Raw genomic sequence first — 20,287 nt, forward strand, 5'->3', positions numbered from 1 at the left:
AAACCAGCCGGGGTAATATAGCAAGACGCTGTCTCTACAAAAAAATTTAAAAATTTAAAAATTAACTGGGCGACTGGGCGCAGTGGCTCACGCCTGTAATCCCAGCACTTTGGGAGGCCGAGGCGGGCGGATCACCTGAGGTCAGGAGTTGGAGACCAGCCTGACCAACATGGCGAAACCCCGTCTCTAGTAAAAATACAAAATTAGCCGGGCGTGATGGCGCATGCCTGTAATCCTAGCCACTCCTGAGGTTAAGGCAGGAGAATCGCTTGAACCCGGCAGGCGGAGGTTGCAGTGAGCCGAGATTGCGCCATTGCACTCCACCCTGGGCAGCAAGAGAGAAACTCCGTGTCAAAAAAATAATAATAATAACAGGGCGTGGTGGCCCACACCTGGAGTCCCAGCTGTTCCTGGCTGAGGTTTGAACTGCGGAGGTCTAGGCTGCAGTGAGCCGAGATCGCACCATTGCACTCCAGAATGAGACCGTCTGAACAAAAATGTTTAAAGCTCAAGCAAGGTGCCTCATGGCTGTAATCCCAGCACTTTGGGAGGTTGAGGCAGGTGGATCACTTGAGCTCAGGAGTTGGAGACCAGCCTGGGCAACATAAGAAGACCCCATCTATATTTAAAATAAGATCCTTTTCTTAATTAAAAAATTATATAAAAATAAATTTAAAAAAACATCTTTTTATAAAAATAAAAATCAATAAGAAATTTTAAATAGTAAAAATTAGCCAGGCGTGGTGGCACACAACTGTATTCCTAGCTACTAAGGAGGCCAAGGTGAGAAGATTGCTTGAGCCTGAGAGTTCAAGGTCATAGTGAGCTGTGATCACACCACTGCACTCCAGCCTGGATGAGAGACCCCATATCTTTAATTTTTAAAAAAATTATTTTTGCATACCTTTAACGTAACTTAGACTGCTCTGAACTATTTTTCTCCTCTCATAATGACACACTGCCAATTCATTGGCCTATTTCAATTCTCCTCAAGACAAGTGTGAGTTTGATTGTTTTCACCAACGTTTATTGAACATCTATCTGTTAAAAGACGGTGTTAGAAAGTGCAGAAAAGTTGTAAATTTTTAAGTCACTGATCTCATAGAGATAGGCATCTAGCTAGGAAAACAGTTATAGTCTAGGAGTTTGGCCGGAAAAGAATTAGAACATTTAATTAACATTATGGGGTAGGTGCTGGGAAGGAGAAGGACAAGGTACTATGAAAAGGTAAAATTGGAGAACCACTTTCCAGAAAAGAAAACAGGCATAGAAGCACATCACAGATGACTAGATTATTTGTTTTGGTAATATGTATTGTGTAAAACAAATGTCACCTTTTTAAAAATTTAAAAATATATTGCCAGGATTACTCCTGTCCATCTATTATAATATTTTAAATTTCGACAACACTTTGTGGATTTTTTTTTTTTTTTTTTTTTTTGAGAAAGGGTCTTGCTCTGTCACCCAGGCTGGAGTGCAGTGGTGTAATCACAGCTCACTGAAACCTATCTCCCAAATGATGCTCCCGCATTAACCTCCCAAGTAGCTGGGACTAAAGGCACACACCACCATGCTGAGTTAATTATTTTTTAAATTTTTAAAACTTTTTTGTAGAGATAGGGTCTCCCCGTATTGCCCAGGCTGGTCTCCAGCTTCTGGGCTCCAGGCCTCAAGTGATCCCCCCACCTCAGCCTCCCAAAGTCCTAGGATTACAGGCATGAGACACTCAGCCCCACCAACACTTTCAAGTTGATTTTTTAAGTTCCAATTTCACACACACAAAAAAAGAAAACAGGCGTAGAAAGGCTAAGTAAAACGTATAGAAGGCCACAAGTATAGGAAATAATAGTTATGTGCTTCATAATGACATTCCACTCAAAACCAGACTGCATATATGATGATTATTTTATCATATTTTTACTGTACCTCTTCCATGTTTAGATGCACAAATACTTATTGTGTTATAGTCACCTACAGTATTCAGTACAGTAACATGTAGCAGTTTGTAATCTGGGAGCAATAGGCTACATCATGTGGCCTAGGTGTTTACTTGACTATACCATCTAGGTTTGTGTAAATATGCTCGATGAAGTTTGCACAACGAAAAAATCACCTAACAATGCACTTCTCAAAACTTATCCCCATCATTAAATGACACATGACTGTACTCCTAATTACCATGTCCCATCTTCCCACTGTCACACATGCATTCAACAAAGATTTACTGCTTTCCCATGATCAGAATGCTTCAGCCTACCCCTTTAGTTTATGTCTTCAAACCTAGAGTCCTTTGGATGGCATAAAAGGCACTTCATGAGCTGACATCTGCCTACCATTGACGCTGAATCCTGGGCAGTTGCCAGAACACACCATGCCCTCCCACACCTGTGCCTTTGCAGAGAACACTCCACTGCCTGTAAAGCCCTTCTCCCTGTCCTTCTAACATATACCCACTCACCCTACTCTGCTGAAGTTTTGGGTCTTCAGGGAAACTTTCCACCTCAGCCTCTCTCCACATACACAGCATTTCTCTTTCTAATTGAAGCTGTCTCTACTCCCCATTTCTCCTTTTTATTTTTATTTTTATTTTTTTGACGCAGGGTCTCACTCTGTCACTCAGGCTGGAGTGCAGTGGTGTAAACACAGCTCACTGGAGCCTCAACCTCCTGGGCTCAAGAGATCCTCCCACCTGAGCCTCCCAAGAAGCTGGGACTACAGGCGTGCATCACCACACTGCACCTGGCTAATTTAAAACTATATACATTTTGTAGAGATGGGATCTTGCCATGTTGACCAGGCTGGTCTTGAACTGTCTCAAGCAGTCCTCCCGCCTCAGTGTGAACCACAGTCCTCAGCCCCTACTTCTTGAAATCATGGGTGACAGCACGCACAAATATCCTGAAGTCTTTCTTACAGAGTATCTTACAGAGTATCTTCTAAAGAGACCAACGTTTATTTTATTTATTTATTTATTTATTTATTTATTTATTTATTTATTTGAGATGGAGTCTCGCTCTATCACCCAGGCTGGAGAGCAGTGGCGCGATCTCGGCTCACTGCAAACTCCTCCGCCTCCCGGGTTCACGCCATTCTCCTGCCTCAGCCTCCTGAGTAGCTAGGACTACAGGCACCCGCCACAAGGCCCAGCTTATTTTTTTGTATTTTTAGTAGAGACGGGGTTTCACTGTGTTAGCCAGGATGGTCTCGATCTCCTAACCTCGTGATCCACCCGCCTCTGCCTCCCAAAGTGCTGGCATTACAGGCGTGAGCCACCACGCCCTGCCTAGACCAACATGTATTTGAGAAGGGAAGCACCTGTTCTTCCCACGAAAGTGGCAGTAGGACATCAACAGTGCACAGCTGAATTGGGATGAGGGGCCAAGACAAAGCAGAAATCTGCTGCAGAGAGCAGGAAAGATAAAGGATATTCTGCAGCAGGATCTGGGCAAGTGGCACTCATCCATATCCTTTGCATTGCAAAGAGAGGAGCTACCTCCTTCCTTTTTATTTTCCAGTTTATTAGTGGCTCCTAGAACCTCTGAGAACTAACTGATTTTGACCTCTTAACAGTTGCCTTTCAACTACCATTCATTCACTGCAAGCCTACTGTGTAACAGGCCCTTTTTAGCCATTTCAGATATATTGTCTCTTACCCAGCTTCAAGTGACTCTATAAGGGAGGGATTAGCCTCACCTCACTAGTATGGAAATGGAGACTTGGAGTAAACAAGTGACTTGCTCTGAATTACACAGCTGGGAAGTGGTGAAGCTGGAATTCAACTCAAGTTATGTCTAGATCTAAAACTCATGCTCTTTTCTATGCTCAAAGCTGCATTTCAAAATTGAACTTTAGCATGGAGTCTATGATGACTGGCTCATGTCTCTCCACCCAACACCTAGCCCAAGGCCAAGCACAGAGAAGGCTCACAGTGGACACTTTTGGAATGAGTAGATTTTGTATGGAATGGTTGGTAAATGAAGGCCTGGGCATGGTGTGAACAGTGTTATGGGACAGCAGAGGAGGGAGTGGTGGCTGATTAGGGGACATGGGGAAGCCTCTGCAGAGGAACAGAATCGAGTGAGGCCTGGAGAAATAAGTAGTCAGACAAAGACGGACAATTCAGCATTCTCACAGCAAAGACCACTAACAGGCAATTCACAGAAGAAGAAACCCAAAGGCCGTGAATAGGTGCTCTGCATCACTAACAGTCAGAAAAATGCAAATTATCTCATGCACAGTAGATGAGAATACAAACTGGAAAAGTGTGTTAGGAGAGCTATTTAATAGCATCTATCACAATTATAAATGAGGTATGTTCTTAAATGTATGTACAAACATTGTGATAGAAAAAAATGGAAACAAATATTCATTAGTAGGGAACGATCTAAACAAGGACATACTTATACTATTAAAAAAAATGCCACTTTTGGCCTGGCACAGTGGCTCACACCTGTAATCCTAGCACTTTGGTAGGCTAAGGAAGGCAGACTTCTTGAGCCCAGAAGTTCCAGACCAGCCTGGGTAACATGGCGAAACCCCGTCTCAACAAAAATACAAAAATTAGCTGGGAATGGTGATATGCATCAGTAGTCCCAGCTACTCGGGAGGCTGAGGTGGGAGGATCACTTGAGCCCAGTAGGTGGAGACCAGCCTGGCCAACATGGCAAAACCCCCGTCTACTAAAAATACAGAAATTAGCCGTGCATGGTGGCACACGCCTGTAGACCCAGCTTCAACAAAAAGATATAGAAAGATTCACAAAGACATACAGTTCAGTGAAAAAAGGTACATTGCAGAGCAGTAGGTGTATTGTGAAATCTTTTTTTTATTTTTTTATTTTTTATGACAGAGTCTCACTCTGTTGCCCAGGCTGGAGTGAAATGGCATGATCTCAGCTCACTGCAACCTCCACCTCCCCGGCTCAAGTGATTCTCCTGCCTCAGCTTCCCAAGTAGCAGGTACTACAGGCACCTGGAACCACGCCCAGTTAATTTTTGTATTTTTAGTAAAGACAGGGTTTCACCATGTTGGCCAGGCTGGTCTTGAACTCCTGGCCTCAAGTGATCCACCCACCCCAGCCACCCAAAGTGCTGGGATTACAGGCAGGAGCCACCGAACCCAGCCCATTTTTATGTTTTTAAAGGGTACCTGTGTGTCTGTATGTAGATATGTGTGTACATAGATACATAGACAAAATACTGCATGGATGCCAATTGTTAGCAGTGGTTATTTACATCTTAGGAGGGGAGTGGGAGTAAGAGATTGAAGGACTTTCATCTAAACAAAAAAATGTGAGACATTATTCATTGAGAAAAACAGCATGTAACTTCTGTGGTATTCCCATCAAAAGTACATAACTTGAATATAAACATGAGAAAACTATCAAACACATATTGAGGGACATTCTACAAAATACTGGACTTATCTCTTCAAAATTGTCAGTGGCAGGAAATGCAAAGAAAGACCGAGGAGCTGTACCACATTAAAGGAACAATTGGCAACATCCAGATCTAGGTTAGAGGACAGCACTGCATTAACGTTATTTCCCCGATTTTTATATTTACATTATGTAGGAGAACGTCTTGGTTTTATTTTTCAGATCAAGCACACTGAACTACCTGGAGTAAAGGGGCATCATGTCTGAAACTGATGCTTAAGTGGCTCAGAAAAAAAATTCTGGGAGCTAGAGGGAGAGAGACACAGAGGAGTGTGGTAAAAAGTTATCATTTGGGGGGTCTGCGTAAAAGGTATATGAGGATTCTTTGTACGGATTTTGCAACTTTTCTCCCAGTCTGAAATTATGTCAAAATATAAAATTAAAAGGCAAAATTAAAAGAATGAGTGAGAGTTTACTAGGTAGAGAAGCAGAAGGATCTTCTGGTAAAGGAACAGGATAAGCAAAAGCATCACAAGTGTGCGAGTCTTCTGTGTTGACAAACAAGCCCTGACTCTGAATATCCAGGACTAGCATGGTGTGGGGAGACGGGGATTAGAGGGATAATGAGCAGCATAACCCACAAATGGACACATTTCCCTGCTACCTAAGATTAGAAGTAAAGACTTTAGGCCTACATTATACCCAGCCTCAAGAGTTGCAAGACATAACATGAGTTCTCATGGCGGCTCAGTCTTTGCATTGGCAGTGTCTCTTCATCCAGTGACTGTGTGGAACAATGGAAACCCTAGAATCATGGCTGAAAGGGACATCTAGTCCAACTCTCTCATTTTGCAGAAGGGACAACTAAGATGCAAAATGAAGAAGAGATTTGCAAGGTCCCAGCAAAGGTTAGTGTTAAAACTGGCCTCTAGTTCCCAGTCCATCATTCTTTCTGTTGCACCAAAGTCTAAATAATAAGGGAGAAGAAATAGAAGGCTAGCAAGGGAAATGACTGAATGTTAAAGTTTGGACGTTTTTTATTTGCCAAAAGTACAAACTTAGTGTCTGTACAATTTTAAAAGTAAACAATATAGATACCAATGTTATTGTAGAAACTGTCGTCACTGAAGCCAATAGCTTCCAACTGGTAAGTGATATTCAATTCAGGCTCCTAGGTCTGAAGCAGCAATCAAGGTGATTCTCAGGAATTCTCAATGACATTGGTACCCATCTGGATTTGTTGAAAAGTTTAACATCCTTTTGTATTATTCATGATTTTGCAGTTCTTCAAATTGCAAAGTGATGGAGAGAGCACACAATTTTCAACCAGGCTATGAAATCGTTCTTGAAAATGTGGACATTCATAGAGATGGCTTTTAATTTTTCTTGGAGACTGCCTTTCCTTATGAAATAATGAAATTTAAAAATATATATTATAAATTAAACTACATACATGATAATATTCTCATTACAGTAAAATCCTAGGGATAAGGAACTAGTATTGCAAGGGCACCATTCCCGTTTTTTATTATTATTCCTAGTTGGAATTTTATTCCTCAAGGCTTAGCTCTAAGTGACTATATAATGAATACTGACTGGCAAAACTATTGGGATTCTAATTTAAGAATCATCAGATTCTGCACAAGAAATCTTGAAGCATGTCATCAGTAACATGTGGAGAAGCTGCCTAAAAAGGCATGCCTTTCTTTTAAATGTCCATGACCCTGGATCCACAGATTATGAGACATGAAGGATCACGCATGCTCAAACAGGGCTTATTTAGGTGTCATCTATAGAGGGGCTGCTCTCTTCAGCTGCCCGTCCCGGACCCCGGAATTATGTCTACAGTTTTCAGTTTCCACATGTCTTTGCGGCAATGTTACCATGAATTATTTCACTTGGGACTTTAGATTAACCACAAAAGAAACTAATTGAAAATAACTAAGATCATTCTGTCATGTGAGCCACAGTTTACTACAGTCAACTTAAGCACAATTATATATGATAAACTATAGACATGATGCTTTGTGTTTCAACCATTATTATCCATTGTTTCTTATTCAACTGGTGAAACCATTAGCAATATGGGGCTTTAAAAGGACTGTCTCTGTGATATCCTCTTCCTCTGCCTCCCTTCGGGATCTGATATTCTTCTGTGGTTGACTGACGAGTCTGCATATGGGTGTTGTATTTCTTTTATCAGACCTATTAATTGCAGAAGGTTCTGTCTCCCTATCCCCAATACCTCAAACTTCCTGTTTCCTGTACAGTCTTCAACAACTCTATCTGCATGGCTCTAGCAATCCCTGTTCTTACTTGCTATGGACAGATCTGTTAAAATCCTGGAACTGCCACACAGTTTCTTCAGAATGTTTGATGTCTCCCTCCAGAGAATGGCTTTTTTCTCATTGTGCTATGCCGTTGCTCTCAGAACTTACCCCCTGGAACTTTCTCTTTTCTGTGCCTATGCTCAGCTGTGGGGGAATAATAAGAGAGGTTTTATTCCTATTTATTATCATGTATGATAGGAATAATAATAAGGAATAATGAGAATAATGATAGGAATAATGAGAATCGCTTGAATCTGGGAGGCAGAGGTTGCAGTGAGCCAAGATCACGCCACTGTACTCCAGCCTGGGTGACAGAGTGAGACTCTGTCTCCAAAAAAAAAAAAAAAGAAAAGAAAAGAAATCATACATATGTAACCTTCTATGTCTGGCTACTTTCACATAACACAAAAATTTTTGAGGTTCATCCATTGTGGCACATATCAGTACTTCATTCTTTGTTTTTTTTTTTTTGAAACAGTATCTGTTGCTGAGGCTGGAGTGTAGTGATCAAATCATGGCTCACTGCAGCCTCGAACTCCCAGATTCAATCAATCCTCCCACCTTAGCCTCCCAGGTACCTGGAATTATAGACATTCCACCATGTCCAGCTAATTTTTGTACTTTTTGTAGAGATAGGGTTTTGCCATGCTTCCCAAGCTGGTCTCAAACTCTTGGGCTCAAGCAATCTGCCTAACTCAGCCTCCCAAACTGGTAGGATTACAGGCGTGACCTACCTCAGTCAGCCATTTCATTCTTTTTAATGGCTGAATAATATTCCATTATATGTATATACCACAATTTGTTTATCCATACATCTACTGACAGGCATTTGGATTGTTTCCACCTTTGGGTTGTTATGAGTAACGCTACTACAAACATTCACAGACAAGTTTCTATGTGAACAAATGTTTTCGTTTCTATTCATATACCTAGAATTATTGGGTCATTATGGTAATCCAATGTTTTACTTTTTGAGGAACCACCAAGCTGTTTTCCACAGTGGCTACATGATTTTACATTCCAAACTGTAATGTACCAGGATTCCTATTTCTTCACATACTTACCAACACTTGTTATTTTCAATTTTTTAAGTTATAGTAATCCTAGTGGGTGTGAAATGGCATTTCATTGTGATTTTGACTTAAATTTCTTTAATGACCAATAAAGTTGAACATTTTAATGTGAATGTAGGCTATTTGTACATCTTCTCTGGAGAACTATCTATTCAAATCCACTATCAATTTTTAAATTGAATTGTTTATATTTTTGTTGTTGAGTCACAAATTTTTTTTTTTTTTTTTTTTTTTTTTTTTTTTGAGACAGGGTCTCGCTCTGTCACCTAAGCTGGAGTGCAGTAGTGTGATCTCGGCTCCCTGCAACCTCTGCGTCTGGGGCTCAATCAATCCTCCTACCTCAGCCTCCTGAGTAGCTGACACTTCAGTTGTGAACCACCACATTCAGCTAATTTTTGTATTTTTTGTAAAGACAGAGTTTTGCCATGTTGCCCAGGCTGATCTCCAACTCCTGGGCTCAAGGGATGAGCCTGCCTCAGCCTCCCAAAGTGCTGGGATTACAGAAGCAAGCCACTGCACCTGGCTGAGCATTTTTTATATATTCTGAATACTAAACCCTTATGAGATATGATTTATAAGTATTTTCTCCCATTCTGTAGGTTACCTTTTCACTTTATTGATAATATCCTTTGATTTGGAAAGGTTTTAATTTTTGTGAAATCTAATTGATGTATTCTTTTGTTGCTTGTGCTTTAGTGTTAGTTCTAAGAATCCATTGCCAAATCCAAGCTCATAGAGATTTACCCCTGCTTTCTTCTAATAGTTTTATACTTTTGGCTCTTATATTTAGGTAATTGATCCATTTCAGTTAATCTTTGTATATGGAGTGAGGTAGGGGTCCAACTTCATTCTTTTGCATGTAGTTTCCCAGTTCCAGCACCATCTTCTGAAGACACTTTTTTTTCCCTATTGAATGTTCTTGGCACCCTTGTTGATAAATCAATTCGCCATAGGTGTTTGGGTTTATTTCTGGACTCTCAACTCTATTCTGTTGATATATACGTCTATCCTTATGCCAGCACCACACTGTTTTGATTATTGTAGCTTTGTAGTACTTTATTTCTCTTTTTCAATATTGTTTTGGCTGTTTAGGGCCTCATGCAATTCTGTGTGAATTTGAGGATCAACCTTTCCATTTACACAAAAATGGCCATTAAAATTGTTATAGGGATTGCATTGAATCTGTAGATCATTTTGGGAGTACTGCCATCTTAACAATATTAAGTTTTCTGATACATAACCATGGAATTTCATTATATTAAATTAGGTCTTTTTAAATTTTATTCAGCAGTTTTATACTTTTCAGTGTGCAAGTCCTTCACCTCCTTGGTTAAATTTACACAAAAATGGCCATTAAAATTTTTATAGGGATTGCGTTGAATCTGTAAGTCATTTTGGGTGTACTGCCATCTTAACAATATTAAGTTTTCTGATACATAACCATGGAATTTCATGTTAAGTTAGGTCTCTTTAAATTTTATTCAGCAGTTTTATACTTTTCAGTGTACATGTCCTTCACCTTTCTTGATGAATGGTCTGATCAAATGCATACCTGAGAGATGCAACTTGCATAAACCATAAAATTCTATATCCCAATCAGAATAAAATTCCTAAGAATTGTATTTGATTCTTCTGGATGCTATTATGAATGGAATTTTTTTTTAGGATTGTTCCTTGGTGATGTACAGAAACACAACTGGTTTTTGTGTGTTGATCTTGTACCCTAGAAATTTGCTAAATCAATTTACTAGATCTAATAGATTTTTTGTGTATTCCTTGGGATTTTCTATATGTAGAGTCCTGTGTTCTGCAACTGTAAATATTTATTTCTTCCTTTCCAATTTGGATGACTATTGTGATTCCAAATGATGACAGTGTTTTACTTTTTCTTTCCAAGATGCTCTGGCTAGGACTCCCAGTACCATGTTGAGTAGCAGTGATGAAAGCAGGCATCCTTATATTGTTTCTGATCTTAGGGGGAACGCTTTCAGTCTATCACCCTTAAGTTTGAAAAGCTTCCTTATCTTTTGGTCTTTGGTTGGGGTTGGACAATAGGCAGCATGAGCTAAATTTAGGAGGACAGGAGGGGAATGAAGTCACACCGTTAGTGTGCTGGCTCCCTCTCTGCTGCGTCTCCATGAGTTGATTGCGTTCCTCTACAAAAGACCACAGCTCCTGTCAGGTGACCTTCTTCATACAGCCACTCCCTTCCTTCCTGGCCCTTTTAGGTGTAACTAAAAGGTGAATGCTCCCTGCAATGGCTAGCCCTAGGGTGCCATACCTTGTTGTCTTCCCTGAGTTCTGCCCACCCCTCTGTAAACTGTCCCTTCATGAAACTACTCAATTCTTCATTCAGAATGTACACCTGTTTCCTGCAGAGACTCTAATTCAAAGACTTAACAGCGAGTAAATGGGCACATCTCTCTGGACTGAAGTCAGCCTGCAGTGGTCCAGCAACACTCCAAAGTGAGTGAGGTTTTAACAACCACCTTACAGTCTTTTCTGGCTTTTGAACATATATAAGTCTGTGACTGGGTATGCGGTACGAGGAGTTTGGTGAGAACAAGGAAGAGAACTTGCTGCTTTTCATGTCAGCTACGTGTACCTGAGAGATGCAACTTGCATAAACTGTAAAATTCTGTACCCCAATCAGAATTGCTGAATCAAAGATTTGGAACTGCAACTTCTTCAAATGGGAAGACAAATATTTCCTCCACCTTTGCTTCTGATTCTGCTCATCATCCATTGTTAGTATCCCAGATTAGAATCTGATTGGGACATGCTGGCTGCTTGAACTTTGGGGCTTATTGCTACCAAATATTCGAGCCCAGCCCAACTTTTGTTTCATAACTGCCTCTACCCCAAGGCCTGATGGAACCCACCTCTTTTGGCCCAAGGAAACTCACATGCTGGCAACATTTGTGTACTGTATTCATTTCCTAGGGCTGCCCACAACAAATTACCAAAAAGTGGGGTGACTTAAAACCGCAAGAATTTCTTTTCTCACAGTTTTGGAGGCTAGAAGTCCGAGATCAAGATGTTGGCAGGTCCATGCTCTCTGATGGCTTTAAGGAAGAACCCTCCCTGCCTCTTCCTGGCTTCTGTAGGTTCTTGGCAATCCTTGGTTTGTAGATGCATCACTCCAACCTCTGCCTCTGTCATCACATGGCTACATCTTCTTCCTGTGTGTCTTATTCTTCCTCCCATGAGGCCATCAGTCATATTGAATTGAGAACCCATCAGGCTGGGCATGGTGGCTTATGCCTGTAATCTCAGCACTTTGGGAGGCAGAGACACATGGATCACCTGAGGTCAGGAGTTCGAGACCAGCCCGGCCAACATGGCAAAACCCCGTCTCTATTAAAAATACAAAAATTAGCTGAGTCTGGTGGCACGTGACTGTAGTCCTGGCTACTTGGGAGGCTGAGGCAGAAGAATCACTTGAACCCGGGAGACAGAGGTTGCAGTCAGCCGAGATCGAGCCACTGCATTCAGGCCTGGGCAACAGAGTGAGACTCTGTCTCAAACAAACAGAAAAAAGGATCCATCATATCTTAACTGATATCTGCAATGACCCTGTTTCCAAATAAGGTCATATTCTGAGATACTAGCATAAGGACTTCAATATTCCCTTGGAGGGACACAATTCAACCCATAGCAATATATATTTATCATTTGCAAGGACTTGCTTCTCCCTGTCTGACTCATTCCACTACTAGAAGAGAAAATCCTACTTATAAAATAGAAGGTTAGAGGCTGGGCGCGGTGGCTCACATCTGTAATCCCAGCAATTTGGGAGGCTAAGGCTGGTGGATCACAAGATCAGGAGTTCAAGACCAGCCTGGCCAAGATGGTGAAACCCCGTCTCTACTAAAACTACAAAAATTAGCAGGGCATAGTGGCAGGCGCCTGTAATCCCAGCTACTCAGGAGGCAGAGACAGGAGAATGGCTTGAACCTGGGCGGCAGAGGTTGTAGTGAGCTGAGATGACGCCACTGCACTCCGGTCTGGGTGACAGAGTGAGACTCCATCTCAAAAAATAAATAAATAAAATAAAAATAAAATAAAATATAAGGTTAGAACATTTTATTGAAGGAAAGCAATAGGTGAGCAGAAAATCAAGGGCCCTCACTCAACTAAAAGTCAAAGCATGGGACTATAGTGCCAGGTATGACATAATATTCCTGTGTGAAGTTTCAAACCACTTAATCTCTGTGCACTTTGGTTTCCTCATCTGTAAAATGAGGAAAAAGACTTAGTAACTGCCAAGGCAGGTCCTGTTAAGCTCCCAAATTCTAAGATTCTTTGACATACACATCTATTGCTAGTAGATTTTTTGCAAGGGATATTGTGAGCTTGCTTAGTGTTACCTCAGACTGCCTATGCTCAAGGTCTCTCTCAGTCCATTTTCAATTACTCTCCTGTTGTCTCTGTGATAGTTTGGTTTATTTGAAAACATCTGGAGGATTCACTAGCCTTAATTCCAAGTATGAAATGTAAAGGCTCCATTTAAAGCTTCATAATTGGACCCAGATGTTTCTTCTGATGCTATTAAATCTTCTCATCTAATCTTGACTCCAGAAATATTATGGGGTTTCCTCTCAAGGAGACTCAGAAGCATGCACGGGGGTCAGAGGGGAAGGAGAATAATGGGAAGATTTCAAGTCATGACGTATGATCTCCCTTATTATTCCACCTGTGAAATTGGCTCCCATACTTCCTCCCTGACTTATCTGTAGCACTGACTCCTCCAGGGGAGGTGCTCTGTCTTATTCATCTCTGAGTGCACACAAGCATATGTGTTTGGCCCCAAAATAGGACCTGGCTCAGCCTGTGTGGCAGGCAAAAAGGGAGGCAGGAAGGCAGAGAGGTAATTTACAGAGAAGTTTCATCACTGCTCTATTTTCACCCCACCCTCCTCCTCTGATCCCCTAAACTCAGATCCTCAGATCCATGAACTGATCCTCCTTTTCAAAAAATTGTGGTAGGCCAGGCATAGTGGCTCACGCCTGTAATCCCAGCACTTTGGGAAGCTGAGGTGGGCGGATCACCTGAAGTCAGGAGTTCAAGACCAGCCTGGCCAACATGGTGTAACCCCATCTCTACTAAAAATACGAAAAGTTAGCCGGGTGTGATGGTGGGTGCCTGTAATCCCAACTACTCAGGAGGCTGAGGCAGGAGAATCGCTTGAACCCAGAAGGCAGAGGTTCCAGTGAGCTGAAATGGAGCGCCATTTTACTCCAGCATGGGCAACAAGAGTGAAACTCCATCTCAAAGGGGAGGAGGTTGTTGTTTATATGTAATTAAGAGAATGAGAAAAGTTTGCATGAGTGGCTCTTTGAATCTTGACATAGGAGTGAGTGTTCTCTGCAGAAACCAGGATCAGGCTGAAGCACACCAGCCAGGAGGCTCTGCAAGAGCCATGGCATAGAGGCATGACTCAGCCTTGTGAGTTTGTGAAACTGCAAGTGAGCTGGCCTGACTGGAGCACAGCATGTTGGGGAATGGAGGGAGAGAGGAAAACACCGTGAAAGAATAGACTTACTGGGAAGCTATAGAGGAAGGTTTGGGTCTGGTCACAAAGTCCAGGTATGGTAGATAAGGAACAGGATTTTATCCTCAGGACAATCAAAACCCATGGAAGGTTTTCAGAAGAGTAATGTGGTCAATTACATGTTTTATACACCCTTTCTAGTGGCTAGTGTGGGGAAGGTGAGACTAGATGTTAGAGGCCAGTTAGGAGACTATTGCCTGAGACCAGGTGAGGGGTAACACAGTTTTGGTGGGATAGGGGCAGCATTGTGCCTCAGCTGGCTCAGATTGGCTCATGAGAGCTGATTGTCAAATTTTAAGGAATTCTCCAAGCTGCTGGTTAAACCCATTCATTCTTAAAAATTAAATTATATGAACTTACAATTAGCTGAGTGTGGTGGTACGCGCCTGTAGTCCCAGCTACTTGGGAGGCTGAGGCAGAAGAATCACACTTACAATTAAAGAAATATTTTCATATGGTAACAATATTTAAAATTCATCATTTCCTAATTGTGTTTTTTGGGTTTTTGTTTGTTTGTTTTCTTATTTGTTTTGTAGCTCTGTTGCCCAGGCTGGAGTGCAGTGGCACAATCATAGCTCACTTTAAGTTCAAACTCCCAGGCTGAAGTGATCTTCCCACCTCAGCCTCCTGAGAGAGTAGAACTACAGGTGTGCACCACCAGGCCTGCTATTTTAAATTTTTTGTAGAGATGGGTTTCCCTATGTTGCCCAGGCAGTCTCGCACTCCTGGGCTCAAGCAATCCTCCTACCTCAGCCTCCCAAAGTGCTGGGATTACAGGCATCAACCAGCACACCCAGCTCTTAATTGTTGTACTATTGTCTTAGTTCTTAAGGCAATTTACCTCTATTTGATCTGTATGGCGGAAACACGATATAATGGTGTGCTGCTGCACACCTCTTCCCCACATGATGTTCAATGCCATCATGGTGGTAATTGTGGAAACTCAAAACAGAGATAAGTAACCCCTAGATATGGTTGGCTTAGATTTGGGATTGTATGTATTGTTTAAAAATATATGCATTAACTTTTCTTTACACAACCACTCTTTCATTATGATTTGACATCTTCTCTCTTCCTTTGTCCCTCTTTTTTTTTTTTTTTTTTTTTTGAGATAGAGTTCTTGCTCGTTGCCCAGGCTGGAGTGCAATGGCACATTCTCAGCTCACCACAACCTCTGCCACCCAGGTTCAAGCGATTATCCTGCCTCAGCCTCTTGAGTAGCAGGGATTACAGACACCCACCACCACGCCTGGCTAATTTTTTTTTTTGTAATTTTTAGTGGAGACAGGGGTTTCACCATGTTGGCCAGGCTGGTCTCGAACTCCTGACATCAGGTGATCCACCCGCCTCCGCCTCCCAAAGTGCTGAGATTACACGTGTGAGCCACCACACCCAGCCCTTTCCTTCCTTTTCTTATGCGTTCCCTCTCCCCTCCCACTTGTTAAGACCACTCTCCCTTTAGGAATTCACATTCCTGTTGATATCTCATCAAAGAAGCACATGAATAGCTGACATTATGTAATGCTTTCACATTGGGATTCCCAAGATATTACCCCACCCCAATTCAGAATAAGTTGTCAGAGCATAAAATTGGTATTTTTACATATTCTTAATGTACAGATGTCAGTCTGAAAACCATTGACTACTATTATGATTACATTCTTTGAATTATTTTCTTTGTATGCCAAGATTTCTTCTTGTAATTTCTTTTCTTTTGGGGGTTTCAAAGAGGGAAGACAAAACTTTAATAATCCAGTTTACTGATGCTGCCAAAACGAAAAAGTAAACATTTAAGTCTCTGACCACTTTTGGCAATGAAACTTCTGGCACAGGAGAAAAGATGTAACAAGAAGGACCAGATGCAAACTGGAAATACAACCAGTGGCCCACCGGATGGTGCCAGATTCCTCAGCCTGTTCCAGATCAAATATGCCTGCAGTTTACAAGTTTGTTACTCTGTATTAATCACATAAATCAATAGCCTAGGCTTATGGGAGGAACGGTGTGCCTAAAAAATAACATTGTGGAAAATACACAAGATAAGAACCAGAAGAGATTCAGAGACACCCTGATCCATCCTCTATGTATTCAGTGATGCAGGAGTGAGGGGGAGAATATATTCTAGATAAGGTCAAGGAAGGTCTCCCTGAGGAGACGACCTTAAGTGGAGACTTGAAGGAGAAGGAGCTGGGCATGCAGAAAGCCAGAGGGTAGAACATTCCAGGCAGAAGGAATAACATGAACTAAGGGTCTGAGAAAATAACAATTCCTAACATTTATTTAACACTTACTGTGGGCCTGGCACTATTCTAAACACATTACATATATTACCTCACATATTCTTTTTTTTCCAGAGACTGGGTCTCACTCTGTCACCCAGACTGGAGTGCAGTGGCATGATCATAGTTCACTGTAACCTCAAACTCCTGGGTTCAAGCGATCCTTTCGTCTTGGCCTCTCAAAGCACTGAGATTACATGTGTGAGCCACGGAGCCCAGCCTACCTCATGTGTTCTTCACAGCAGCTCTATGAGGCAGAGAATATCATTGTCTCCATTCTATAGGTGGGGAAATGAAGCACACCACGATTAGGTAACCTCCCCAAGGCTGAACAGCTAGTAAGTGCGAGAGCTGGGATTCTAACCCAGCAGTACAATTCCAGAGTCCACATGCTTAACCATTTTGCCATGCTGACAAAGTTGGGGCTGAACCCCTAGTCTCCTGACTTTTACGTCAATGCCTATCCCAGTCAAATACATGTATATAGGTACTTATACACACTCCCAACTTTCCCTCTCAGGAGTCTATATAAACGAGGGACATCTGAAGGTGCCTTCTCTAATCAAGTTGCTAGAATTGAGATGCCCATGGGGAATCTGTGTTGGCACTCCACCCTGAGGGGCACGGTCACCCTGAAGACATAGGCTTCACGTCTCACGTGGAAATTTTCTAGGTGTATCCCCCAGTGCAGGCAGCCCTGGGAAAACTGGTTGAAGATGGTGGCAAGGACAGAATTGATGGCTCATTGACAGTCTATCTGGGGCCTGAGATGAAAGCCCAGGGCTACGGTAGATTCAGCTCAGTGATATGTGGTCAGAGTCCAGGCCATCCCAAGGAGGCAGGTCATGGACCATGGTTGTCACGGAAAACATCCAGAACAGGCCAGAGCTCCACAAGGAAGGACTTGAGCTAAATTGGCAAGTTGTTAAGAGCTCCAGGTTGCTTGAGACCCATACTGCCTCCTCTCTGCCTTTGACTTCATTCATTCATTTGTATGTTTAATTATTTATTATTTCATCTGGTCATTTGTTCATTCAGCAAGTGTTTACTCTGTATCTTCCACATGCTATTCCCCTGCTAGGCAGTGAGATACAAAGGCAAAGAAGATGAAGTCCCTACTCTAGAGGGGCTCAAAGTCTAGAGAGATGGGAGAGGGCATGGTTCAGAGAATTCCTGGGGAAGGCAACACTGAATAGAATCTCTCTGGAAAGAGTAGAGAGGGAAGACCAATGAAGACAAAGGAAACAGCAAGTGCAAAGCTACACTGACATGAGGGAGGCTGGCTCAGCTGGGTACATGCAAATCTTGCTCATACACCATAAAACCTGAATATGGAGGGTGTGAGTATCAAGGGTATAGAGCAAAGCCAGAAAGAGAAATGTGCTACCCCGCCTTTGTTACAAGGCAGTGGTTAAGCAATACAGGAGAAAGCGGAGAGGATGTAGGCCTGGGGATCTGGAGACTGGGGTCCAACCTGAGCTCTGTGCTAATTCAGTAGGTGACCTTGGGCAGGTCTCTTCTGCTCTCTTGGGCAGGTCTCTTTGACCTTCTGTAAAATGATGGAATAGGATTATGATGATGTCTTAGGGACTCTCTTCCACCTCTATCATTCTGTGATTCTAAATCCCTTTATAACAAACTCTAGGAGAGGAGCTTTCCTCTTGCAAATGGAGTGTAAAGTTAATCCTACCTGTGCTGATGCTAATGTGTGTGTGTGTGTGGTTTATCCCACTTCATTAAACCCTGACTCGCCACAGAGCAATGCATGAGGCAGCCTAGGCAGGTAAATACTAAAGTGTTGCTGAACTGGGTCTGTTAGTGGAAAATGATTTCCCCAAACTTTTTCTCAGGTTTATCAACACAAAGCCTATAACCCCTATTTTCCACACAGTTACCTTGCCATATGTGCAGATTTAGGCCCAGTCACAGGGTATGGCAAGTCGGGTCCTCATACCTTATTTATGTGGGCATCCTCCACACCTCCCACCGTGCTGCCAGCAACATCATCATTTTCCATATGAAAAAACTGAAGCTCAGACAGGTTAGGCCACTTGGTAGGTGAGGCACAGCCTTATGTGATGTGTGACCTACATAGTGAGGGCAATGCTTCTGTTGACTGAATACTCACCAAGGAGTGAAGAAAAGGCAAGCTCTGAGGTAAAGTTCCTATGTGAAAAACTTCCCCAAGGTTCTTGCCTTTTGTAAAGATCTTACAGGTTCCAAGTCACTCTTTTTTTTTTTTGAGACATGGTCTCACTATGTGGCTTACGCTGAAGTGGAGTGGTGAGATCTTGACTTACTGAAGCCTCAACCTCCCAGGGTAAGGTGATCCTCCTGCCTCAGCCTCCAAAGTAGCTGGAACTACAGGCGCTCACCAGCATGCCCAGCCAATTTTTGTATTTTTTGTAGACACAGGGTTTTACCATGTTTGCCAGGCTGGTCTCAAACACCTGGGCTCCAGTGACTGTCCTGCTTCATCCTCACAAAGTGCTGGGACTACAGATGTGAACCACCATGCCCAGCCACTTTTTCTAAAAGTGGCTAAAAGAGAACACTCATTCTAGGTTGTCTCTTGAAAACAAACAGCAATCGTCTTGGACTCCCTCAATTCTTCTTTTATTGTGAAGTATAGTGCAGATACTGAATATGCACAAAGCATATGTATATACTTTAATGAGTAATTAAAAGTGAATGCTAATAACCCCCATCCTAGCAAGTATATAGAATATAATATTGGTGGAAAGAAGCAAGACACAGGCCAGGCACAGTGGCTCACGCCTGTAATCCCAGCACTTTGGGAGGCCGAGGTCTACAGATCACTTGATGCAGGAGTTCGAGACCAACCTGGCCAAATGGTGAAACCCTGTCTCTACTAAAAATAGAAAAATTAGCTGGCCATGGTGGCACGCACCTGTAATTCCAGCGACTCAGGAGGCTGAGGCATGAGAATCGCTTGAACCCGGGAGGCGGAGGTTCTAGTGAGCCAAGGTCGCACTACTGCACTCTAGCTTGGAGAACAGAGTGAAACTGTGTCTGGAAATTAAAAAAAAAAAAGAAAAAAAAAAGGCAGCATGACACAGTGAATACATCCAGTATAATCCCATCCATATGAAGTTAGTAAAACTAATAGGCTCAACGTTTGGCAGAAGTGGCCCACTCTTTGCATGGTCCTATGCCGTATCTAGACCTGAGAAGACTTTGTCCTCTTTCACCTCACTGAGGATGAACCCTCTGAGGACAGAGGCATTGAATGTTACAGCTGGAAAGAAGCTGATATGACATCTGTTCACTCAATCATTCATTCATTTCTCAGATACTTTTGGGGATTTACTATGTAGGGGATCTCTGGGCTGGGAATGTGGGGGATAAGGTATCGGGGATCTTTCATAGATCTTGTCTTGGAGGAACAGGAAAAGCTGAAATGAGTTGAGTCCTAAATGGAGGAAAGGAGTGAGGGTTGAGGAAGTGCCTGGCTCTGGGCCAGAACACACCCTCAGCCCCTCTGAAAGAGGTGGAGGGGTGGGACCCACCAAAGGTACAAGGCAGAAGAGATTCCCTGGGCCTCAGGAAGAATGGGTAGGCTACCGCAGATGAACCCAACGAGTCTCACTGACCAGTCTCTGTATTCAGTCACCTAAGGGTGGTTTATGTGCAAACAATGAATCTCAAAGGAA

This window comes from Pan paniscus, chromosome 11 (assembly GCF_029289425.2).
Source record: "Pan paniscus chromosome 11, NHGRI_mPanPan1-v2.0_pri, whole genome shotgun sequence".
Taxonomy (NCBI): Eukaryota; Metazoa; Chordata; class Mammalia; order Primates; family Hominidae; genus Pan; species Pan paniscus.